Raw genomic sequence first — 26,862 nt, forward strand, 5'->3', positions numbered from 1 at the left:
TTGGGCAATGTGTTGTTCTTTCTTCTTGAAGCAGTCTGCCCAGGGTTTAATAGGGAAGGAAAAAAGCCAGGATCTTCCATCGTTCATCTTCGGATCTGCTTAAATCTTCCACATCTTGACCTCCTCTCTCTTTCTCTATCCATGCTTGCTCGGGCCAAAGGGAGCAAGGAATAGAAAAGGCGGTCAGAGAGTTTCTCAGGACATGTCTGTGCTCAGAAGTGGAATTCAAGGTGTTAAAACGAACTGGAGTGGAATACCCCCGCTCTTCCCATCTCTTCACCCCACACCCTCATACCGAATTGGACAGAACCTCCATGACGTTGTCAGGAAGCTTCCCACAGAAGATGACGCTCACCATATGTTCGATTAGATTGTTAATGCTACAAGGATGGCTTTGCTGTCCTTTTTGAAAGGAAGATACTTTTCTTTCTTCTATATAGCCTTCCTCCACTTTGAGAACTGCAGTTATTAATTCAAAGTAAATGACTTCTCTCTTCCTCACCATCCCTCCCTGAATATTTAGTTATTGAGTTGCCTTCTCTCTGCCAGAGGCCAGGCTGGCCACTGTGCTTTTAACCCCACATCATCCCCCAGACAGTGGGGAGATGGAGGAAGATACGGCAATTATCGTTCAGCGGAGAGATTGCTACAGTTGGAGGTGAGTGTGGGTTATGAGGGGACTCCGAGCCAGAGCTATTAGAAGACATTTCTTCTTTCTTTCTTTCTTTCTTTCTTTCTTTCTTTCTTTCTTTCTTCTTTCTTTCTTTCTTTCTTTCTTCTTTAAATAAGTCTCCGTGCATATGAGGACAGTGAATAAATATCCCCGTAGGGCTGCAAAATTGCGATGTACCTTGCAAGTTTATACTTACCAAATTTTCAACACCCACACAAACTCAGGGACTGTACGCATAAACTCCTTTAAAGGCAGCATCAAGTCTCAGTTTGAAAAATTCCACGGATCCAAGGTCTGGGCCCAGTGGCCCCCCACTCACCGCCGGGCCCACCTGGCCCTCGCTGTCCTGCCTTCCCAGCTCCCCTTAGCTCCATTTGGACGGCCTACCTCCCCACATCCCTGCCCGGCCTCTCCTGAGCACTCTAAGCTCAAAGTGTCTCAAACCCACATTTTCATCCTGTCCTCAGTCACCAAATCAGTATTTCTGTCTCCAGTGCCTCTTGAGGTAGCACCGCATTGTCGTTCCCCTAGCGCTTTGGCCTTGTCATCGTTCCTGACACTCTGACCTGTTTTCAAGAACAGTTGGCTCTTCCTCTGCCGGTACCTCCAGCCCCACCTACCCTGTCCCTCCTCACTGCCCCTTGCCTCAGCTAGGGCCCTGGGGCCGTTAACCTGCATTTTCTCAGGCCTGGCCAGAGGCGTCTCCTCCTCCAGCCTCTCACCCACACGCTCCAACTCTCGCCCACCTGGCAGACGGTTCCTCCTGGTACCCAGGCCTCTCCCAGCTCCCTCTGGCCCACGGAATAAAATTGAAACTTGCCAGCCTGAGGATCAGCCCTTTCTAGAAGAGTCACTTCCCATTCCTCTCTCTTATCCTTCCCTTCACACACTTTAAGTGCACAATAAGCAAGAATGCTGGCTGTTCCTCAATTTCATCTTTGCTTTTCCAGCTCTGAGTGTTTACGGACGCTGCTCCTCTGCGGGCGATCCACCGCTGAAATTCTGCTTGTTGAAACTCTATCCTTCCTTTAAAGTTCACTTCAAATGCTTCAGGAAACCGTCCCCCCCCTCCCTGCCCCCCTTGAGCCAGATGCACGGTTCTGTCTTTTGAACACTAGTAGCTCTTTGATTCTTTTACTGTCTTATGGAACCTATCTTTTCCTAACTTGCATTCAGCTCAATCCCAGTCCACACACACTTAGCAAGTACCTGTTAGGAGCCAGAGACTGGGGTATGTGCTGGGGGTAAGCAAGATAGATACAGAAGATCCCTTTCTGGGGTGCCTGGTGGCTCAGTCAGCTAAGCATCTGACTCTTAATTTTGGCTCAGGTCATGATCTCCTGGTTCAAGATTTCGAGCCCTGTGTTGGACTCCACACTGACAGCATGGAACCTGCTTGGAATTCTCTCTCTCTGTCTCTCTCTCTCTCTCTGCCCCTCCCTTGCTCTCTCTCTCTCTCTCTCAAAATAAATAAATAAACTTAAAAAAAGAAGATTCTTTTCTTCATGGAGTTTATAGTGTAATGGAGGAAGCTGACAGGTCAATAGTCAATTATAATCAGATGATCATGTAGGATCATATCCAATGGTAGTACAGAGATGGGCTGCTCACGTAGACTGTAGGAGAAGCAGGCCCAGAGTGGGGGAGGAAGAACCCACACACACAACCTTCAGTTATTTATATTTTAACTTATCTTTTCTGGGTGGACATGTTCTTGAGGGAACCTGGCTCATACTGCTGTATCCCCTGTAGGTCGGAGTATGATGCCTACACATAGGCAATGAAACAGTGTGGAAAGATTTTTTTTCCCCAAAATAACGTGTTAAGTCTTAAGTTTGCAGGAAGTTCCCTGGTGGAGAAATAAAAGCCTCAGGAGAAAAGTAAAATAGAGTAAAATGCAAAGAGGATTTCTGACAGTAAAGCTTGTACATATTTCCAGAGCTTGAATTGGCCAATATGCTGTCTCCACGTGGAGAGCTGTCTTCATCATTTGTCCCATTTTACAGCTTTCACAAATAAAAGTACAGGCTTTGGAGCTGAGATCAGGAAAAAGCCTCTGAAGTCCAATGGCTTTGCGGCACCATTAGTCCCCTCCGGAAACTGCCAGGACCTTTAGTAGAATGATTTATGTAGAGCCCACCGTAGGGGTTGGATAAGCAAATGCTGAGCACCGAACGTGGTAGAGTTTGAGGGAAACCTTCTCAATCTTATAATATGTTGGCTGGGATCTACAGACTGGCAAGCTGTTGGCCAAACCCTTTTCTTTTCCTTCCTGGGATTGGATGTGTGGTCCTCGCCTCACTTGTGGTTCGTTTGGTCAGGCGACTGAGTTCTAGCCCATGGAATGGGAGCAGGCCTGGTGGCCACCACCTCTGCCTTCAGGCTCTGTCTCTTTGCTGCAAAGTGCCCTGTGGAAGATACAGTCAGAGATGGAAACAGTTAGGGTCTTTGCATTTCCATGTGAAAGCTGCCAGCTTGCTTGGCACGCCATGTTGGGCTGTTCGGTGAGCAAGAAGAAAATTTCGACCATATCAAGCCACCGAGACTAGGGTTATTTGTTAGAGCAGCTGGTGTCACCCTAACTAATACAATCCACTCTCCACCGTGTTCAGGAAAGTGACGACAAAGAAGCAAAAGCATCCCTGACGGGCTCACTGAGAGACCAGACTTGCCTTGTGCTGGGTTCGTTGCTTTGTCTCTGAATGCCTCGGCGGGCCTCTGGAAGCTGTCGCTTTTAGATTTGTTCAATAGTATGTTTAAAGTTGCTCTGCATTAAATTAAAAAATCAGTAGTTTGAATGTGGATGCAAATTCCTAATAGCTTTAGCAACTGAAGAAAAATTTCCAGATGTTTCACAAAGCACTAAAATACTGTACATTGTTTTCTTTTTCAATGGGAAATTATTCACAGGGCAATAAAAAGTTGTTTTTTCAGTAAACAGATTATGTTTCAGTCTGCGGTGTGAACACTTAAATGGAACGATGCAATATGCCGCTTTTTTAAAAGAGGGTTTTAAACATGTCAGTACAAACCTTTCAGCCCTCTGTCCCATAAATTCCACTTTTTAAAATGAAATCAACCTGAGCTTTGTGAAAGCTCACACTACTATATCAAAACCAGTGAAATCTGCCTGTTTATTGCCGCTGATGGAATGTGGCAAAGAAACATTCTTTTCACATGGGACAATTTCTTCAACTTTACACCAAGTGAAATTTAATTGCTTTCGCTTCCTGGAATCATTAGGCATTAGTCCCTCTGGAGGCGGAGCCAAAAGGAGAAGGTGAAAAATACGTCTGTGTTTAATACGTCTCACCTTGGAATTTTTATCCTTCTTCCCTCCCTTACTGGTGATGTAGCAGGTTCCAGCCTGGGAAGGCACTTCAGACAAATTTAAGGAGGAGGGAAATTATAAAGGAAAAGAAGCAACAGGTGTCCTGTTATGACCAGTAGTCCCCGCAGAGGTAAATGGCATTCAAAGCAATTCCCTATCATTGCTATCAGTCCAACACTTGGAAATTTCTGATTCTTTCAAGTTCATTTTTGGGGTGTGTTTTTCATCTTCACACACAAAAAGGTAGTAAGTGCAGTACCAAGTCAGCAAAAAGAAGCACGGGCAAGCGTTTCTCTGGGCCGTGCTTGTATTCCCGGTCGGCCGGTCAGAATTGGACGACACAAGTGCTGTGCAAGATTGGTATTTGTGTTGCAACAGATTGTCTCACTTTTCAACGGGATTCATGGATCCTTTTAGAGTTAGTTATAACCCATCTATTAGAGTTTTTCATGGAGTTTTTGAATGAGTGTTGCGGTGAATACTTGATAGGAAGAAGGAGAAAGGGTGAAATTAAAGGCCTTTGATGAAGTGACCACCCTAAATGAAGGTGAGCATTCTCTTCACGGACAAGGGAAGACAGAGGGGAATGAGAGCTACTGGGAACTCAGGGCTTCCAGATCACACTCCCTTTGTAGAGTGAGGTATACCTGTGTTACATGTTGTAAATGTCCCCGCTTCTGAGAGCCCTCATCCCAAGATAACCTGCAAAGCATTCATTGTGGTCCTTGGAAGGACATGGTGAATAGATGTCTGAGATTTGAAGACCCTTCACTCTTGGGAGCCACCAAGGACGGGATACAGAGTTGAAAAATGTCCAAGGGGGAAAGCAGAGCAGGACTTTTTTGGGGGGAAAGTGGAAAAACAGTTGTGAGAAGAGCAATTTCTTTACAGGCAGGAATTTCAATTTGTACACACGTTGGTTTCACAGTTCAATAGAATTGGATTCTGAGCATCCTGGAAATCAGGTTTGTTTTTTGTTTTCGTTTTTTAAAACAATGGGCACCATTCATACCTAATGGCGATCTATGAACTCTGTGTGTGTTGTGTGTATTTAGACAATGAAGAAAATAATTATTTCCTGTTAAAGCATTTTACAATGTGGATAATTTGGGGTGCCTGGGTGGTTTAGTCGGTTGAGTGTCCGACTTCAGCTCAGGTTATGATCTTACAGCTCGTGAGTTCGAGCCTCACATCGGGCTCTGTCTGACAGCTCAGAGCCTGGAGCCTGCTTCGGATTCTGTCTCCCCCATCCCTAACCTGCCCCTCCCCCACTCACACTCTATCTCTCTCTCTCTGTCTCAAATATAAATAAACATTAAAAAAATTTTTAATGTGGATAATTTGGGTGCAAAAAAACCCCCAACTTGATTGAAGTCTCTATATTTCATTATGTTTGATTACTCACACCTCCGGTTTACTTTGAAGGCATATTTTTCAGAATAAGAGGATAGAAGGTATTTCATTTGATTGTTCATTAGCTTGATTTTAAGCTAATAAATATTTATTTTTTAAGTTTTTTAATTTATTTTGAGAGAGAGAGAGAGTGAGTGAGCATGAGCAAGGAAGAGACAGGGAGAGAAGGAGAGAGAGAATCCCAATCAGGCTCTATGCTGCCAATGTAGAGCCTGATGCAGGGCTCGAACTCACGAACATTGAGATCATGACCTTAGCTGAAACCAAGAGCCGGATACTTAACTAGCTGAGCCACCCAGGTTCCCCAAGTTTATAAATATTTAGATAGCTGGTTTTGGGGCCTCCATCTGTCCTATTGAGCCAGGCCTCACAACTCTAAGGGGAGGGACCATCCTAAAGATCCTCAGCCTCTTCCTTTTCTCTCCCTTACATCCAGCAGAGAATAAAGATTTTCCCCCTCCAAAGCCCTCCCTGAATTTGCTTCAGGGGCTTCCACTCCAATGAAAAGTTTAGTTTAGGAGAAGTTTCTCCTTATTAAGAACTTTGTCCCACAAGGAAGGAATGCTTTCTGAGGGCCCATGTATAGTTTCTCTTCTAGGCTTTGGGGAGGTTATACTAGCCAAACAGATCCAGTCTCTGCTTTTATGAGGCTTAGTGGGGAGACAGACATTTAAAACCAGACTAACTCAACAGCCACTTATCTACCATGTGGTCAGTGTGAGGAGGTCTGCCGAGGAAGGTTACAGAGTCTGCGAGGGTGCATGAGGCAGAACCTGGCAAGATTTCTTTATTGACTCTTTCTGCCAAGACTTGACAGTTGAGTAGGATTTGATTGGGAAAAACAGACATGAAGACTATTTGGGGCAGAGCTGTAGTTCAGGGAGGCTGGGAATGGGCAGCTGGTGGGGGAGGAGGCTGGGACAGGTGGTGGGGTGGGTGATAAACAGGCTGGTCATACACGTAGGGAAAGTAGAGTGGTGGGAAGTCAGCATGTAGTACAAAGGTTTGGAATGGGCGTTGCCAAAATCAAAGTTGCTTGCAAAGATTTGAACCTGTTCATCCTGGGGGGGGTTCTAAAAACATTTTTTTGTGTGTCACCTGGGCTGAATATCCTCTTGATGGGGCTGCAAGCAGAACTTTGTGGGCCATGGTAAGGCTTCACATAGTGATCTGAGAACAATGGGAAGACATCAGAGGGTTTTAAATAGAAGGGTGTCTTATCAAGTTTATCAAGTGCCACCAACAAAACTGTCATCTTGACCCAACAGAATTAGTTCCCAATGTTGAGACTTAAAGGCTTTGCAAAGAATATTATAATGTGTGTGTGTGTGTGTGTGTGTGGTGTGTTTATGACAAGTCATGACTATTAATTTTTAGAAACTGTTTAAAAGGGGAAGGGGTTACCAATGTTTATAGCTGCCCTATCGACAATAGCCAAAGTGTGGAAAGAGCCCGAATGTCCAACGATGGATGAATGGATAAAGAAGATGTGGTATAGATATACAATGGAGTATTATTCGGCCATCAAAAAGAATGAAATCTTGCCATTTGCAACTACGTGGATGGAACTGGAGGGTATTATGCTAAGTGAAATTAGTCGGAGAAAGACAAATATCATATGACTTCACTCATACGAGGACTTTAAGAGACAAAACAGATGAACATAAGGGAAGGGAAGCAAAAATAATATAAAAACAGGGAGGGGGACAAACCATAAGAGACTCTTAAATATGGGAAACAGAGGGTTACTGGAGGGGTTGTGGGAGGGGGGATGGGCTAAATGGGTAAGGAGTATTAAGGAATCTACCCCCCAAAATCATTGTTGCACTATATGCTAACTAACTTGGAGGTAAATTAAAAAATAAATAAATTTAAAAAAATAGGGAGAAGGGATTAGTGAAACATGAGGACATTTGATCTGCCTAATTGCTGTTCAGTCTAACAACACACAGCTACACTAAAAGAGAACTGAACTCAGTATCTGACTTATAACTGTTTGGGACCAATTGATTTTTGCAGTAATCTCACTCCTAAAAAAAATTGTATTCTTAAAAGAAACTCATGGTGAGAGGAGCAGAAGCTAACGCTGACATATCAGTCTTTGATATGGAGGTACAGTAGGCAGACATGAATTTTCCCAGATTAAAAACAAATGTGTAATGGAAGTTGAAATATAAAGAATTTCTCCATTTATCTTCTTGACTAAAGGGAGAGAAAAGCATCATACACACTGTAGATCATTTGAGTTTTAGGCTGATGATTTGAAACATTTTTATAATAATTCAGTGGCTCTTTTTGAATATCCAGATGTTAATAATGGTTCCCTGCTATGTGATTAGGAATGAATCTGCCAAGGAAAAATGAAGCCTTCTCTCTTGGGGAAAGTTGAGTTACTTCTGTTATTTTCCCAGGCTTCCTGGGGAAGTCTATCAACATACGAATAAATGATGGGAATAGGAGTCTGGCTGGTCACCACGGAATTATCGGCCTTGTTTTTTGAGTTAGACCTTTATTATTTACACACTCAGTTTGAAATACGACAAATGTAGTAGCCTTCCAATGATTTTATTCCTTGAAATCCAGCAGTCCTTATAGGTTTTGAGGTTGGAAAGCCTGTGCTATTTTAAGAAAAGTTTCTGTTGTCATTGCTTGTGAAAGCCATGACTGCTGCCTAAATTAAGAAAAAATATGAATAATATGAATAACAATGGGGGGTTTCCTTTCTTTAGGTTAAACTTTTTTGGGGGGAAGAAAAACATCATTTTCTTTGTAAAGAAAAGAAACATTTAGAAACTATAAGCCTCTCTTAGAGACGTCTCTCAGAGTAACCAGCTTGGATAGTTTTTGTTTTACTGCTCTATGCCTGATATGGCACTTGCTTTAATTTTCTCCTTAGTATCGAAGGTACCATGCTAAGGCATCTTCGGTCTAGAATCCCTTTCAGAATAATTGTGTTCAAGCATTACAATACTTCATGTGGTCTTTATCTACTTTTGCAATCTTCATGTATACTTAGGAATTGGAACATTTCTGTTATAATACTTAAAAATGAAGATTTAAATAAAAAGGCCTCTAGATCAGAGGCTTTCAAGGCACGGTCCATGGACTGTTTCCTGGGAATCCACAAGATCAAAGTGTTTTCATACTAATAGTAAGATGTTACTTGCTTGTTTCACTGTCCTGGCATTTACACTGAAGGTACAAAAACAATGGCGGGTCAGCTTGTTGGCTCCTTAGCATAAATCAAGGCCAGGCACCAAATTGTACTAGTGAGCATGTGTTCACCACCATGTACTTACAGAGGGAAAAAAGCCACTTTTACTTAGGAACACCCTTGACAAAGGTGTAAAAATTATTCATTGTATTAAAACTTGACCCTTAAGTGTACATCTTTTTAATGCTCTGCGTGACAACATGGAACATGAGCGTTAAGGCTTCTCCTGTACCTTGAAGTACAGTTGTCTTGAGGAAAGGTCTTGTGAGATACTCTGAGCCGGGAGCTGAACAGTCACTTCCTCCACGGAGTCCCCTTTTTACCTGCAAGAATAACACACACACTGTGGATATTTAGACTTGGCAGATGTAATGGGTCTTCTTTTATGAGAATAAACAAAATATGCTTTCTATGTCAAAGAAGTCACTGATTGTAATGTATGGCTAATAAATAATGAATGTAAGCTTTCAAGAGAAAATTGGAATTTTGGAAAACTTGTATTCAGCACCATGAGCTTGATAAATTCAGAATATTTAAAGACTTTTCTGATGACATCAGAGGTGATAGTAAAGCATGCAATACCTTAGATACTGTAATATTAGATGGGATAACATTTGGAAGAGTGAACCAACATTTCCCCAACAACCAACAGTCAATGTGAAGAAATCATGCATGGGTAAAAGAGTCACGTAAGGTGCAAAGTAGAAAATGGATTTTAATGTAACGAAGTATCAAAAGTTAATTTTTATGGTTTCAGACTCTGTAGTACAACTAACCTTTAAGAAATTACCACTTGTTGAATTTTGGTGTAGTATCAAAGAAGAAGATCCACAATTATCTGATAAAATTACCAAAATGTTTTCCCTTTTAACCACTTAATCATGATGGTAGACAATCAAAACAATGTATTGCAGCAGAATGAAAGTAGCAGCAGATACGAGAATCCAGCTGTGCTAAGTTAGACAAAGAGAAAAATTAGATCTGCAAAACTGTAAAATCATGCCATTCCTATTACTCAACTTAATTAAAAAAATAACTATGGGGCGCCCGGGTGACTCAGTCGGTTAAGCGTCTGGCTTTGGCTCAGGTCATGATCTCACGGTTCATGGATTTGACCCACGTCGGGCTCTGTGCTGACAGCTCGGAGCCTGGAGCCTGCTTCAGATTCTCTGTCTCCCTCTCTCTCTGCCCCTCCCTCACTTTCACTCTCTCTCAAAGATAAACAAACGTAAATTTTTTAAAAAAATTTAATTGTGGTAAAATACATATAACATAAAATTTACAGTCATCACCATATTGAAGCGTATAGTTCAGGAATGCAGTGCATTCACATTATTGTGCAATCAATCCGTACAACTCTTTTCATCCTGCATCAGTAAAACCATACCATTAAACAACAATTCCCCATTTGCTCACTCCTCCCCAGCCCCTGGCAACCACGCTTCTACCTTCTGTCTCTATAAATTTGACTACTCTGGGTACCTCATATAAGTGGAATCACAGTATTTCTTTTTTTTATGCCTGGCTTATTTCACTTAGTATGCATTTTTGTTCGTTTTGGGAGATTAAAAAATGCTATTTATGTTAACATGCCCTTATTGTTATTTTAACGAACGGTAAATACTTTACAATTCCCAGTTTTAAATTCTAATACAATCAGTACCGATAGATAAAAATCAGCTCTTTGCAATGCTCAGTAAGTTTTTCAGACTATAAAGGGGCCCTTAAGGCAGAACGTTTGAGAGCCACTGTTGTTCTAGATACGTTGTGTCACGGAAAGCTTATCACTCTGTATGGTTCAGAGAGCCTGAGTCATTTCTCAGCATCCTACAACCAGCAGATGCCCGAACTCAGATGCCACCTCTTTCAGGAAGCTTCCCCAGAACTAAGTGCTCTCTCTTCTGCTCTCTAGGTGTCTTACACACGTTTTGATTGTGCCAGCAGCTGCACTACCGTGGTTTTAATTCTTTTGTTTCTCTTCCCACCCTGTGATGGCTATCAAGGCAGGAACTGTACGATGTTCACTTTGCATCTCTATTTATTCTGTATTTATAGTAACTGAATACTTAGTAAGTGGATGGATGACGAAAGCCAGATGGTGGCCAACAAACTTTGAAAGTTACAGGTCAGCTGTATGTCCAAGTGCATGACGCGGAATTTTAAGGGGCTCTGAACTGAATATTGTTCATGGTTATTATATAGTTTAATGGGTTTGAGAAGAAATACCTTTCATGTGGAACTTGTCATTTCATAGATTTCATTGTTCAGTACGAGCTTAACGTTAAATGTTAGGTAATTAATATTCTAGTGAGTACTTTGGAAAGGCACAAAATTGCGAAGGTGGCCCTCTAATGCGGAAATTTGAAAAATTGTCTTATTCCCAAATAGTATTACTTCTGATGAATAAGTTTTCTTGCTGTCCTCCTTTTGTACCTCTGCTGATTAGAAGAAATCTGTTGGTTGAGATTCCTCGAAATCTTTTTTTTTTAAATTTTTTTTTTAACGTTTATTTATTTTTGAGACAGAGAGAGACAGAGCATGAACGGGGGAGGGTCAGAGAGAGAGGGGGAGACACAGAATCTGAAACAGGCTCCAGGCTCTGAGCTGTCAGCACAGAGCCCGACGCGGGGCTCGAACTCACCGACCGCGAGATCATGACCTGAGCCGAAGTCGGCCGCTTAACCGACTGAGCCACCCAGGCGCCCCTTGAAATCTTTATAACATGTGCAAATATGAATTAATACAGAATATAAGAATGTCATAGTATGGGGTTTGAAAGCCAGTGCTAATATAGCTTAACAAATGTTTTTTAAAACCTCATCTTTTCTTCACAATGGCTTTATTTCTTACTTGTTGAAAACATGCTTTGAAGTCTTTCTCTTGATAGATGTTCTGTTTCTCTAAAGACATGGAACCACTGAGGAAAGTTTTTGAACTTGATTATAAAGAGTCTGTGTTAAAGATTAAAAACTCGTGGAATGACACATTAAATCCTCGCACTCTTCATATGTTATTAGTAATAAACACAGTTAATACATATACATGCTGCCATGATAAAGAGATTTTCAGTGCTGTGAACACTGTTTTCTGATTTACTATGATTTGGGTATTTATTGATCTAGGACAATTTCCAGCCTGAAGTTATTAGGGTTTGGGGTCTAAATTAGGCAAGATATCAGAAGATCTTAAATTCCATAAGGAAGAGTGTCTGGGAAATGTGCCTTTTGCTGGTCTCTGAGGAGTAAAGCTTTTGATCTTCTGCATACTTGGTTTTGATTTACCTCCAAAGCCACGTTGACCACTTTGGCGCTCACGGCTACAGCGGAGTCTTTTAACTAGAGTGATAGGGCAGGCTTCAGTTCGCGTTGCATTCAGACCAGATGCAGGTCTTGTCTTCCCCTCCCCACTTGAAGAGTGTGGGGAGGATGCGTTATGAATAATGTCTTCCTCCTAGGGACCTGGTCCAGGGATCAGAATTTTTTGGAAGTGAGTTGGCCTGCTCTTTTATCTAACCCTGTTTAGCTCTGAAAATCACAGACTGTCTGAGTTGAAAGGGAATCAAAGACAAAGCTATCTAACACGCCTCTTTCATGGTAAAGAAACTGGGAACTAGAGAGACTAAGTAATTTGCTCGGTCAGTTGTGAGTTGGTGACTGAAACTCAGGTCCCTCATTAGAAGTTCGGTTTTCTTTCAGCTACCGGCTAATGGAGAATGTTCGTGGACTTCTTGGAACGTAGTCCTGGAGTGTATAGTGAAGTGGGGTCAAGCCCACCCCAACTCCTCTCTCCCTCTCTCTCTCTCTCTGTCACACACACACACACACACCCACACACACACACACACACAGCATTCCAGTCTCAGGTCCAACCCTCAGCAGCTGTATGACCATACTCAGCTCACTTGTGGAAACTTCGGCTCTAGGAGGTGATTGTCTCCGCAGAGATGCTCACTCCTGCGTGGGCTGTGGCGTGGATTCCATGAGACCATGTATGTGGAAGCCCTCTGTGAGCTGTAAAACGTGGATGAGCGTAATGTAGTGGCATTAACAGAAAGCCAAGCCCTGAAATGCTTTAGTGTGTGCACGGGTACAAGAAATCTCGCGAGGTGGTGGTGAATCCTGCCGTGTGTTCTCCTTTGCATAATTCACAACTCTGTAATTATAATATTGTTATAACCAAACAGGCAGTCCTCCCCCTTCCTCTCCTCATCCCTGGCAGCTTCTTAAGCCCAATTCTCAATTTCAGACCTTGCTGGAGGTCCCCGTGGGCCTTTGGTTTGTTATTTCAAAGCTATGATAAAAAGAGTTTAAAGGTATAGACATGTTTAACAAAAATATACGTATTGCTCTGGGCCTTTTCATTCACTCTGTGATATCTGACAACCTTGTTATACTTGCTAGAGCTGTGGGCTGTGGGGTTTTCGGTGGGGTGGGGCAGCTGGGTTTTGACCCCTGCTCTGCTCTGTGTCCCTTTGGATCACTGTGTAAAATAAGAAGGCCGGCTCAGAGGACCTCTTAAGGCCCTGTCTCAGCCAGCCCAGGCTGCCCTAACAAAATACCATAGACTGTGTGGCTTAAACAATGGGAATTTCTTTTCTTACAGTTCTGGAAGCTGGATGTCTGACACCAGGGTGCCAGCGTGGCTGGGTTCTGGTCAGAGTTCTCTTCCAGGCTCCCAGACAGTTGGCTTCTCTGCGTCCACACACAGCAGAGAGAGAGAGAGAGAGAGAGAGTGCAGTTTGAAAAAAGAGTTTCGTTTTTGTTTTGTTTTGTAACCCCACTTTTTATTTCTTACACGAGTTAAGAGACGAAAGCATGCAAAATAATAACTATCCATGTTACAGGGCACACAATATAGAGAGAGTTAATTTGGGACATCAGTAACAGAAAGGGAGAACAGAGCTTTCCGGAGCAGAGTGGGGGGAAGAGTTGGGGGGTGGTGACTTTGTACCCTACTGAAGTTAAGTTGGTATCAGTTCAAACCAGATTGTTACAAATTTAGGACGCTAAATGTAATCCCCATGGTAACTCTAAAGAAAGCATTTAACAGATACACACAACAAGAAATGAGAAGGGAATCGGGTTCACTGTAGAAAATCAACTTCATTCCCAAAAAAGCAGTAATGGAGAAAACGAGAGACAGAAAAAGGTAGAAAACATAAAGAAAACAAATAACAATATGGCAGAAGTTCTTCCTTATACTAATTACTTTAAAAGCAAAAGGATTAGACTTTCCAAACAAAAGACAAAACTTGGCCAAATGGATAACAGACAAACAAAAAAAAAATGGCTCTTTTCTGGTAAGGGCACTCATCCAATCATGAGAGGCCCGTCTTCACCATCTCATGTGAACATAATTTTCCCCCCAAAGCCTCACCTCCAGATACCATCACGCTGGGGGTTAGGAGTTTCAACATAATGAATTTTGGTGGGTGGCGGGGTTGGGGGTGGGGTGGGAATGCAATTCAGTCCATAGCAGGCCTCTTCTAATAGAAAGGCTGCGAGTCAACATTACATGTGGAATGTAATGCTAAGTACTGAGAGATACCAGAAAATTCTTGGTACAGAAAATCCATAAAAGATCTAACTCCTAAGGAGAACATAGCCCATTTGGAAAGCAACTGTAGTACAAAGCCATATGAGGAACAAGGGCCTGCAGAAGTTCAGAAGAACGAAAGAGCACTTAAGGCTGGGAGAATTAGGATGGCTTCCTGGAGGAGGTGGCATCGAGTTGGATTTTGAAAGATAGCAAGATGTCAGTAAATGATGGTGGGTGTGGGGTAGGTGCCAAGTGACAAGCACAGAGATGGAAGGGGGTTGGAGAACAGATGAGTCAACCTGCTGGCCTTGAGTTTAGTTGGAGATAGTCCTGGAAATACTGCTTCAACTCAGACAATCCTAAAAGCCAAGCTGAGAGTTTTGGAACCTATGTGATGCCTGGAGAACCTCTTTATTTTGTTAACAATCAAAGTGGACTTTGGGGAAAAGTAACCCTACTGCAGAGATGGGACTGCCTGGGGCAGAAAAAAGATAAACAGAGAGACCAGTCTGGAGCCTATAGAGAAGTGTAACTTCTCACTTTCTCTTAAACATCTAGGATGTCCGTTGCAAAAAACAAACAAACAAACAAAACAAAAAAACCAAAAACAGCCTTGGACTTATTCACCACTGGAAGCTGCAACCGTCCTTCTGGTTTTGGCTTCTGCTTTAGGTAATCAGATTTATTTCCTCTTGTCAAGCATTCTACTCTGTTGACATAGTAGACAGAGGCTCTGGGTACATCCTGATAGGTGTCTGTAGCCAGGACAAGAAAAATGTTTTTAGGAGCAACTGACACAGGGGAGGACTGGCATTTCACCGGTCCCTGCAAACCACTGCTTTGGAAGGACTGGACTGCCTTGCTTTGGCAGGACTGGAAGGAAAGCATGAAGAAGAATGTGCTCGACATACGTGACATCTTAGGAGTTGTCCTCTTGAAGGATAGATGACTTTTGGTCCAGTTTTCTGTATCCCTGACTCCTACAAGTTGAGGCAGGCAGTCTGTCTGCTTTTGTAATCCAAAATTCCTTAGGCTTCTCCTGCTCTTGAACTTGACTGTTTCTGGCTGCATGGCAGGGGCACCTGTGCCCTCCTGTCCAAGCCTCCTGATCTTATGTATGGGTCTATTTCCCAGGGGTTCACACACAGCTCTCAGGGCCCCTTTTGGTGCCTGTTTCCTACAAAGGCACTGGAGAATGCTGATTCCTGGACACCGACTATTGGAGTTTCTGAAGATTTCAGAAGCTACCAGGCCTCCTTCAGCTCTCACTCTACTAGAGCCACTTTGTGGTCAGAGAGAAATGGGGAGAGGTGGTCCACGGTTTCCCCTCGGGGTCTTTGGTGTCTCTGGCTGGAGCTAAGAGCACAGACCTTCCTCCTTCCAGGCTGTTTACTTCCTGATAACAAACACGCGAACCCTCTGGTCCGCAAGATTTGCAGATGCGGCCGGACCCTGAATCGCAGAGCCCGAGTCCTGCCACAACGCACGCCAGCCCTTACAAGGTTTGCTTGTGCCCTGTCTTGGTTGTGTAAGTTTAAAGCTGGCTGGGACAGCGGAGCAGGTGCCAGGGGCACCGACGGCAGCTGCTCACAGGGTGTTGGGGGCTCTCTGGTGGGCCAAAGGGTGGCCCAGAACCGCATGTAGATCTGAGGCATCAGCCAGGAACGTTTCATTTTCACAACCCCCCAGAGACAGGCTGGGTTTTCACGGTATCAAGACAGAGCTGGGGCTCTCAGAGGGACGAGCTCTGTGACAAGACTGCTGGCAGCTGAGTCCACTGGGTTCCTGGGGAGGGTAAGGCACAGCGATGCAGGACAGTTGTCCTGATACACCTGTGCCAGACCTGCCACAGCACCACATACCGTACGGTCTCATCGTGCCCTGTTTGGTCCTCCTGGGCATACCTGCCGCTGATTCCATCTGAGCTCATGCTGCGCTTCCTCAGTCGTTACGGCTTTTTATCATCCACTTTATTACCCACCTATTGACCTATCCCCTACTGACAGATATTTGCGTTGCTTTTAATCTCTTGCTGTTTTCACAGTGGTGCCATAAGTTATATCTAACATACATCATTTCACAGATGAGCAAAGTACTTGTAAAGGGCGATACCTTTCTCGAAGCAGAATTGCTGGATCAACCAGTATATTCACTTAAACTTTAGGTAAATATTACCCAGTTGTTTTCTGTACAGGCCATCCCTCTTTCCACTCGCACCAGAAATGTATGAGAGTTTCCATTATCTCACGCTCGTATCAACACATTCTATTTTTAAGCTTCTTGGTCTTGCCAAACTGACCCGTGAAAAAAATGTTTTCTCGTAATAGTTACAGTTTGTTTCCTACTATCCTGAAAGAGGTTTTGCACCTTAAGAGAGCACCTACAAAAATCACGTACCACCCAGCCCTTTCTGAGTAGGCAGAGGACAGAAGGGAAAAATAATTCAGAAACCGAGGTCTCAACCAGCTGAAAGATCACTGTCATACGTTCCTTGAGGACGAGCACGTGCCTTTTTCCGTTTCATCTCCACTGGCGCACAAAACTCACCATAAATGTGTGTCAGGTTGAATTTGCGTCACTTTGGTGTAAGAGGGGAAGTCTTTTTCATATCTGCCCTTCAAAACTTTGATGTTTTCCTTTCAAGAGTTTGGAAGTGCTTTCCTGAAAAATTCAGTTCAAAGAGTTCAAGTTTCAATTCTTGTTAGAGTATTACCTCCTGAAGGCTCCCTTCAACAATAATGCCATTATTTCCCCCACTTTGTTGTTGTCTTTCCAGAATCATTGTGCATCCGTGAGGAAGGTGTCGGAACCACGCGGCTCTGAGGGCATGGGGAGAAAACATTCTGTGAACCGTTTGGACTCCAAAGCTTGAAGAAAAGTTTCTCAACAGCCTGCATCTGCTACCAAAGTTTTCATGTTGCACGAGCCAGTATTAAACGTCAGTGAATTACAGCTTTTTGGTGCACTAACCTTAACTTTAAGACATTTACCAAAGGAGTTCTAATCACTGGAGCCCAGGGGAAACATTAGTATTATAATCTATACTGCAGCCCAGTATTGAAAACTTTATTAGCATGCGGGATGATATATCAAGATCTGTAAAAAAAAAAATGAATCATTTTCGCAATTTGTCTTTGCAACCATTAAAACTTTCTATAAACATAGATCTATGCATCCAATAAAGAGCATCCAATATGATGCTTTTTGTATGCTCAGATATTTCAAAATTTAGGATAACAGTGGTAGTGGCAATGAAACTGATATCTATGTTCCTTGTTCTGCCCCCCGTCGGGCATAGAGAAATATCTGTTTTTAGCCACCAGGTTCCATGCTAGATGCCATGTAAAAAAAAGATTATGGATCAGATCTCATTGCCTCTCTTCTTCCCTTCCTGCTTCCTTGTCTTCTTTCCTCTCCTCAGGTAGATGCAGTCAAAAGCGTATGTAGGTGTACTTCTGGTTTTTCTAAGCCTTTGTACAAATACATTATTTTTTTCTGAAAACCTTTTCATTGGCAACAAACCCTAAGAAAGTAGGTGACTCCACAGCCCAGAAATAGTGGTTACAACACCACTTTCTTGTGCAAAAATCTTCTTTTCGCGAATCCGAGTGCTCGGTATTCTAACGTTAGGGTTTTTATCCAATTAGTTTATTTGTTAAATATTTTTTAATGTTTGTTTATTGTTGAGAGAGAGAAAGAGAGGGCGTGAGCAGGGGAGGGGCAGAGAGAGAGGGAGACACAGAATCCGAAGCAGGCTCCAGGCTCTGAGCTGTCAGCACAGAGCCCAATGGGGGGCTTGAACTTGACAACCGTGAGCTCATGACCTGACCTGAAGTGGAACGCTTAACCGAATGAGCCACCCAGGCGCTCCTTGCCTTCCTTTGAATTACTAGCCTTGGCACTATGGATTTAAACACGAAATGGACTGGCAGGGTCAGAGTCGTGTATTGGAGTGTCTGTTAATTTAGATGCTGTGTGATGTTGAAGCTGAACCACATGACACTGAGCCCCTCAGAATAGATGGTGTATATATACTAACGAGCTCATTGGATGCTTAATGTGGGGAAGACATGATCATAAATGGGAATACAGCCAAATGAACATATAACACCGAAAGTTTGGCAATGCAAGGAACAGTTATCCGGGGCCAAGAGTGAGAAAACAGATGGGTACTCGGACTAGACCACCCAGGCGGGCACAGCCAAGGTGCTCATCACGGTGGTGTGGATGATTGTCCAGTCAACTCCCACCTCCTGCTCTCCTTGTGAAAGATCTTGGGTGAGAGAGGGTCCAGATACAGGAGGCAGAAGGTCATCAGTAGAGACACTCCAGTGGGGTCGCCCTGAAGCTAACTTGTTCCCAGTTGAGATGACTTTCCGAGAGGTTGTTCGAGGAAATAATTTGGGCGTTTAGTTTACCTTGGAGAGATCTGAGGGCCTAGTTGAAGAGAGGAGCCAAATGCATTAAGATTAGATTCTGCTGAGGTGGCAGAAACCTCACCATAACAGTGGCCTAATAAAAACTCTATTATTATTCATATAAAAGATGAAGAGATGTGTCAATCTGGAGCTGATATCTTGTTCTACGATGTCAGGCACCCGGTCTCCTTCTACCTTGTTGAGCATGTGGCTTCTACCATGGGACACAAGGTGGTTGCTCAAGCCCCTGACATCACATCTTTCCAGAAGCAGAGAAGGGGAGAAGGGAAAGAAGGGCATGCCCCCTCCCATTAAACACAGTTCTAGATGGCGCCCACAGCCCTCCCTGCAGTTGCACACCTATCCAGGATTACTCAGAATCCTGACATGTCCAGCCCCCAAATTAGAAGTTCTTCTTGTCAAAGAACAAGGGGAGAAAGGATTTATTTTGTAGTATAGCCATCAGTCTTTGCCACTTGAGGGCAGACAAGAGGAAGGTCTTGAAGTTCTGTGAGTCGATAGGGTTGGGCTTCCAGGGCTGGTCACTCCAGATCTGTAACTCGGGCACTACCAGGAAGTGCTGTACGCTTGTGGGGTGAAGACAAGGTGGGGGCGCGTTGGAGAGGCAGCTCGTTTCCCGAGGCCCATGCCCATGCGTACAAGCACCATGGGATAGACCCACCATGTGGACCAGCGACATCTCCTGACACATGCCCCTCACAACAGCACTTCTGCAAAATGGTAGAAGGCCTGACTCAAAAGTTGGGGTTCTAAAATAATTCTGTGCAGTGTCACTTTATAGACGTGAAGCAGGCCTCTTTATGGTGAGAAGTCTCAGGACCTTTAGTGTGGACGATAGCGTGTTGTGGAACTCCAAGGGTAGGATCGGGCCTGTGGTGTCCTCCCTCCCTCCACCCACAGTGCATCTCCAGGATCCTGGGGTGCCCACCCGTGGACTCAGAGACCCACAGGACAAGAGACTCTGCAGGTGAATCTCCTGGTGCTGTCTCTGGCGATGTGAGTAACAGCAGACTGGTGCTGCATGAGGAGATTGGGGGAGGGGCAGCAAAGGGAGCGAAAGATGCCGAAGTTCAAGTTGAAAAAGGAAGAAGTGATTTGCAATCTGGATGCGATAGCAAAGGCATGGGGATTAAAGTGGAAACTCTCAAGTAGGACAGGTGTGACAAGAATTCTGATTGATCCTCCTCCCAGGATGGCAGAGAGAGAGGACCTGATTGTTATGACCCAAACGAAGATCAGCAATGGATTCAAAGCAATAGGAGAGGGAGCGCTCCATGTGTAACCTGCAGGCCGACCATGAGATAAGGATAGCTTGAGAAAGCCAGAGTGACATTAGACATGTCCTTCCACACGCCTTTTAGCTATTCTGGATAAAGGGCTCATCATAGACGCTGCTTACGAGCCGAGCTTTAGCCCTCCAAAAATATGGAGAATTATCTTTCCCTCGGATTTAAAACTTTTATTTTAGGGAAAACGTCCCCCTTTTCCTAAAAGGTGTAGGGAAAATAAACTTCCAGAGGAGGAGTCGGTGGTGGTGGTGTTCATATGCGATGGGGAAGTGGGAGTGGCCTTCCCCGTGTCCCCTCTTCTCTATGTGGGTTTCTCCACATTATCTGCTATATGGAGACAAGTCTATGTCTTTGCAAACCCCATCTTTGAGGGGTGGAGAGACAGAGAAGGAGGGACAAGAAAAGGAGGGTGAGAAAATATCATTTTTCTCTTGCAGCATCTATCCCTACCCCTTCACCGCCCCCCTGCTCTGTCACTTCTGGCTCTATCTTTCCACAATTACTGAAATTCACTCATTTGATACAACCTTCTGGATGCCCCTTCTCCCTCTCCATTTTTGGGGTTCCTTCTGTATTTTGACTTCACAACAGAAATCAGAGCTCGGCTACTGGCTTTTTTAGATGTTGAGAGCACACAGTCAGTGCTCCCCAGTGGAGCCTCGTCCATGGTCCAGGCTGGGGCTGGGGTGCACGTTCTGGGCTGTGATTGAGGATCAAATGGCGGGTCTGCTGGCAGGTGCTAGGTAGGGGAGGCTTGAAGTTCATGTGCATGCACACTCTCCCCGTTATCTTAAGCCTCCTTCAAGCTGCCTTTCATTTATTTTAACCTGATTTTACTGGAACAAATATGCTCAAAGATCGAGTTAGGGGTGGAGACAAAGTACTGCTAATTCTCCCTTCCCTCTGCCCATCAAGCTAACCAGTCACTTTGTGCAGCTCAGCAGAGTGGAACTGAAAATTCCTTACCCTTGTTTGTCTCCATACCCGTTGGAATTTAAAATAGAGAGCAAAGGTAGTTTCTGAGAGAGCCTCTCCTTTCCATATTTGAAGATTAGCAGCACGGTGTGTATTTCTAGCAGGACTTGGTATGACCTAAGCGATGCTCCCAGCACTCCCCTAGAGGCACTATTCTGTGCGCAAGCCCATCTCACATGGTATATGATAACTTGTCCCCAGTGCTACAGAAAACTGAGAGGGAAGAGTGAGAGAATCCACTCATGCATAATTGAAGTCTAGGCAGATATTTATTGGATTCATAAGCCTGAGTTATTGACAAAGAGAAGGGGGAAATAGCAGAATTGTCAGTGGCATCAATAATCTGTGCCAAAGGGTAGCAGCACCTACGTATTTCAGGAGGGCAATACAAAAGGCACACACGTCCAGCGCAGGAAGACATTCAGTAAGCTCTGGCCAGGGCAGCTCGAACAAATCTATACTAAATCCCCAGCTTGAAAAGCTCACACTGAGACTTGATAAATGTGCCACTTTATTTCTCTGAGTGGTGTATTCCATATGCGGCCAAACACTTCAACACTTCAGACCACATCCTTTCTGATTTTAGAATTTTTCCCAACAAGAGTGCGTTTTAAAACCTGAACTCTTGGATGCAGGAAGAAAACTTTTGTGGACAGACCAAGCAGAATGTTCAGCTGGCCGTGGCTGCGGGGAAGGAAGACAATATAGGCATTTACAGGCTGGGCCTTCTGGAATCCTCGTTGAGAAGTGTTGGATGTGGGCTCCGGAGAGGTCTGCCCACCTCCCCATCCTTACACTGTGCTGCAGCCCCTTTCAAATATCACACGTGAGCAGCAACAGAAAGCTTCTTTCTTTCCCTGAATGGGAGAAGTTAGCCTTAAGTTTTGTGCTTTGTATCGAGCGGGGCGCTTTATTTTTTTATTTTTACTTTTGATCGTCCCAAATTAAGTGTTTTGAAATCAACTGACATTCCGTACCCCACCCCCACCCATGCCTTTCTTGGCAGCAATTAATTTTTTGGTCTGGAATACTTTCAAAACCTATGGAGAACTAACTTCCACGAGCCACTTGGTTTTCAATCATAAATGTCAGATACATAAACAACGCGTGTAGCACTGTCTCACATAACACAATTAAAAGATGTAAATACAGGGTCTTTCAGTCAAATCAACTGTGCAAATAAATACACTGTGGAATGTGTTACATATGTGCATCTTTAAGGTTATAAACACACACATCTGTTTAAACCCTGTGTGTACGAAGTTTGCACACAAGTAAAAGTTGGCGATACTACTTTTTCTTCCTCACCCTGTTAAAACAAAAGTGCATTTGTGTGTCAAAAAATCGAGTGCAATCTAAAAATGATGTGTATTTCCACCGCGTGTTTTTATATAAAATGAAATTACCCATCGTACTTGGCATTTACGTGACTTACATTCCCCTTCGTCCTGAGCAATATTCGCATTGGATTGTGTTTACACTGTACCTGCTGGAACCTGAGGGATTCAGGTAAGAGCCGACTTGGGATGTAAGCTCCGGTCTTCCCCTGCGGCAGCTCTGTGAAGCGGGCAGGGAAGCAACCGTCGAATGAGGTGAGCGGGGTTTCAATGACATGCAGGCCGGCTCTGCCTGTAAACATCAGCACATCTGTTCGGCCAGGCACCCTGTCATCTACATGGCAGCTGGGGGGCACGTAGAGGCCAACTTTCTGTCAGGAAGCTCAGCACATAAACTCAGAAACTGGGTGTAGAAGGAGGACGTTTTAATTCTCACATCTACTCCTTAAAGTCAACACAGTTTGTGGTTTCCAGTTTCTATCATGCTGCAAAAATACTTCGTGCTGAAAAAGCACACTTTTTTTAATGCTCGCAGAAGTTGAGAATTAGTAACCGTTCTAAATGAGCAGCAGCCACAACCACAAGCACATGGATACTTGGGGCCCTCAGATGCAAACGACCTCATGCACAAGAGCGAAGTGACGTCATGGATCTTGAGCTCTGGCTGCAACCGTCCAAACCCTCGCGGGGCTGACATTCATGGCCCTGAGGCCCAAACACATTGGGTCTCTCACTCATCAACAAAGGGAGAAATTTGGGCCAATGTGCATTTTCTCAGAGTTGTGGAATGTCTCGTGAAGGTGGGCCATGATGTAAGCTATTGACCTGGAAGACCCAGAGAGGTGACGATCTGCTCTAAGAGCTGGTTAGTAACAGGGCCACGTCTAGGATCTGGGCCTAGTCTGGTAATCTTGTGTTTTGTTTTTGGTTTTTCGGTAGTTTTAGGTCAGGAAAAAAGACTGAGGAAAAACTACAGAGGTTTCCCATAAGCCCTCTCTTCCACCTACTCCCAATTTCCCCGATTTTTAAAATACCATCTTGTAACAGTGTGGAGGTTCCTTAAAAAATTAAAAATAGACCTACCCTATGACCCAGCAATAGCACTGCTGGGAATTTACCCCAGGGATACAGGAGTGCTGATGCATAGGGGCACTTGTACCCCAATGTTTATAGCAGCACTCTCAACAATAGCCAAATTATGGAAAGAGCCTAAATGTCCATCAACTGATGAATGGATAAAGAAATTGTGGTTTATATACACAATGGAGTACTACTTGGCAATGACAAAGAATGAAATCTGGCCTTTTGTAGCAATGTGGCTGGAACTGGAGAGGGTTATGCTAAGTGAAATAAGTCATACAGAGAAAGACAGATACCATATATTTTCACTCTTATGTGGATCCTGAGAAACTTAACAGAAGACCATGGGGGAGGAGAAGGAAAAAAAAAAGTTAGAGAGGGAGGGAGCCAAACCATAAGAGACTTTTAAAAACTGAGAATAAACTGAGGGTTGATGGGGGGTGAGAGGGAGGGGAAAGTGGGTGATGGGGATTGAGGAGGGCACCTGGTGGGAGGAGCACTGGGTGTTGTATGGAAACCAATTTGACAATAAATTTCATATTAAAAAATTTTTTTTAAAATTCTGAAAAAAATAAATAAAAGTTAATCTTGGGGGAAAAATACCATCTTGCATTAGTGTGGAATATTTGTTGCGATGGTGAGTCAGTATTGATATGTTATTGTTAACTCAAGTCCGTAGTTTATATTAGCGTTCACTCTTTATGTTATACATTCTATGGATTTTGATAGAAGTATAGTCACCTGTATCTACCATTACGATATCATATAGAAGGGTTTCACTACCCTAAAGATGCCTTGTGCACCACTATTCATCCTCCCCACCCCCTTCCTCAAACCCTGGCAACCACTAAACTCTGTCCATGATTTTGCCTTTTCCAACATTCGTATAGTTGGAATCATACCACATGTAGCCTTTCAGATTGGCTTCTTTCACTCAGCAATATGCATTTAACGGTTCTCCATGTCCTCTGGTGGCTTAAGAGCTCATCTCTCTTGGGGCACCTGGGTGGCTCAGTCAGTTAAGCGTCCGACTTCAGCTGAGGTCATGATCTCTCGGTTCGGGAGTTCAAGCCCCGCGTCGGGCTCTGTGCTGACAGCTCAGAGTCTGGAGCCTGCTTCGGATTCTGCGTCTCCCTCCTCTCTCTGCCCCTCCCCCACTTGTGCTCTCTCTCTCTCTCTCTCTCTCTCTCTCTCTCAAAAATAAATAAATGTAAAAAAAAAAGAGCTCATTTCTCTTTAGTGTTGAATGATATTCCATTGTCTGGATGTTTACCCATTTACCTCGGTTGCTTGCAAGTTTTGGCTACTCTGAATAAAGCTGCCATAACAGTAACATTTTTACTGTGGTACACTCCTTTCACATGGATTTGACCTCACATGTCAAGCCTTTGCAAGATGTATTCCTAAAAGTGATTGCGTTTGTCAATGTTTGGGTCCAATCACTTTCCAGCAGTTCCTGCCCTGTGTAAACCCTGTAAACCTCCAAGGCCCCTCTGTTTCAACTCTGAACATCTCTACTATGACATACCCATTCCAGCATCTGTTCCTTTATTCCCACCTCTTTATCCTATTTAGAATAGGTGAGACCCTCAGGTCTGCCAATCTGAACCTTACTCACCCTTCTAGTCTCCTTCACATCCTGCCTCTTCAATGAAGCATCCCCTCAACACAGAGAAGAACAGTCAGGGGGATGTGGTTTGAATCCTAGCTCCACTGCCTTACTTAAGCGAGTTACTTCGTGGAGTTCAGTTTTTGCATCTGTAAAATGGGTCTATCAACATTGCAGATTGCTGCACAGATCTATGTAAAGTGCCCAGAATACTTCCTGACACCTCAGTAAATGATGATGCTCTCCGTTTCCTCCTCTTCCTTACCATTGTTCTCATCACCTCCAAATGCAGAACTGATTTCTCCTCTGGATTCTCTGCTGTGTGTGTCCATGTCATGTCTCTAAACTAGAATGTGTGTGTGGGGGGGGGGGCGGGGGTGGTGTGGTACTTAACCCCTTTGACACGAACAGGGCCAGGGGCAGGGTTTTCAAACTGCATTCCTTTTGATATTAAATTGGTGAGGTTACATAACAACAACCCCTGTGTTTGTGGAATCCTGGTCCAGCTAATCTCTAAACACCATTTTTGCTGGGGCTGCATGAAGACACTCTTCTTGGGCATCCAAACTATTTTTGAAAGACTAAGGGGACAACCATCTTGGATGGGGGGTATATGAGAGTTTGCAGCTAGCGTTCTTTTATTCTCTTCCCTCCATTACTCAAGGCTAAGGATCCCTTTGGAGGACTACCCTTTGAATGACAATTGGAAGGTCTTCTTAGTGTGGAAAAATACTTCCTCCTTTTTATAGAAAAGGAGCCTCACAGGAATGGATTTATTTCACTTCTTGACCAGGAGTAAAAAAAAAAAAAAAAGAAAGAAAGTAAGGTGGGGGCGGGGAGGAGACTCTTTCTTAGGAGGTGGTGGGGGAGTGTTTAAATTCAAAGGACACTTTGACCTGATTTAACCTGGGTTTCCAGTTTAAACATGTTAACTCAAAACTGCTATGGTGTAGAGATTGGGTCTGGCCCCTGGTGTATTATTAAGAATTCATGGTAGATGTTGTATTAAGAACTGGTTATGTAAACAAGCCCACAGACTAAAACTCAGCTGAATTGAATAAAGCAATTGGCATGGCTTTTTGCTTATGGGACACCATTCTACTCTGGTCCTTCTTCGTTTCCGGTGAAACTGACATAGAGATGCCTAAGTATTGGTTTTGCCATCGAAACAAGTAGATACTTTACTGGCATTGCCATTTGCTTTTCTACTGGGGTAGCTATGACTAGGAGCACAGGTCAAGGTTAAGCTATTTGCCAAGAGCCTCCAACATCTCCCCTCCCCACACTCTGCCCCAAACCCCAAATTCAAAACCAAACCCAAATAACCTAAAGCCCTTCAGTCCTGTGCAGGAAGTTAATTGGAATCACCCAAGTGGGTTATTGTTCCTCCTTCACTCGTTTGCCACAAATCAGTTTGTTTTTATTTGCCTCCAAACCCCCATTAAATAGAATTTGTCTTGTAGCATACAAATCATTTCCCATGACCGAAATGCAGATCTGTCTCCTTTTCCTAGTAAAGAATCTGAGCTATGTTTCTTTTCAACAAATCCCTATTCCCCAACCTATATTATACATCTCACCATGTTTTGTCTACTTGTCTTCTGATTCCAGCTGTGTCATTTTAGTTACCATGCCTTTGTGTCTCAGGACAAATATCATAGAGTAGGAGCAAGGTAAGGGTGCCGGTGATACACTATTAACCCAAACTTGGTTCTTGCAAGCCAGCATCCTTAACCAATGACCTACACCCCCTCGCTGTTGACAGGAGCATTTTTTTTTTCTTAATGCATATTTTAGTCTTGATTGACCATCAACCATATGGCATGATTGTCCTGTGGGTAAGTTTATTATTAACAGCTCACAGCTGGAGTTAGAATAACTACACATGGCTGTGACATTGCACTAATTGACCAAGACACGTCTGAGAACAAGATGCAGAACGTGGCCACTGCAAATTACTTCAA

At 43.7% G+C, this 26,862-nt stretch overlaps 1 long non-coding RNA gene across 1 annotated transcript in view; it reads left to right on the forward strand.

The window, feature by feature from the left end:
- LOC131509254 (uncharacterized) overlaps positions 1-22,286 on the forward strand; it is a 76,808-nt gene extending 54,522 nt beyond the window's left edge. The window contains exon 3 of the long non-coding RNA XR_009260394.1: positions 16,946-22,286. This is a non-coding gene — a long non-coding RNA (uncharacterized LOC131509254). The remainder of the gene's footprint in view (positions 1-16,945) is intronic.
- The last annotated feature ends 4,576 nt before the right edge of the window (positions 22,287-26,862 follow it).

The sequence above is a fragment of the Neofelis nebulosa genome, chromosome 4, assembly GCF_028018385.1.
Source record: "Neofelis nebulosa isolate mNeoNeb1 chromosome 4, mNeoNeb1.pri, whole genome shotgun sequence".
Taxonomy (NCBI): domain Eukaryota; kingdom Metazoa; phylum Chordata; class Mammalia; order Carnivora; family Felidae; genus Neofelis; species Neofelis nebulosa.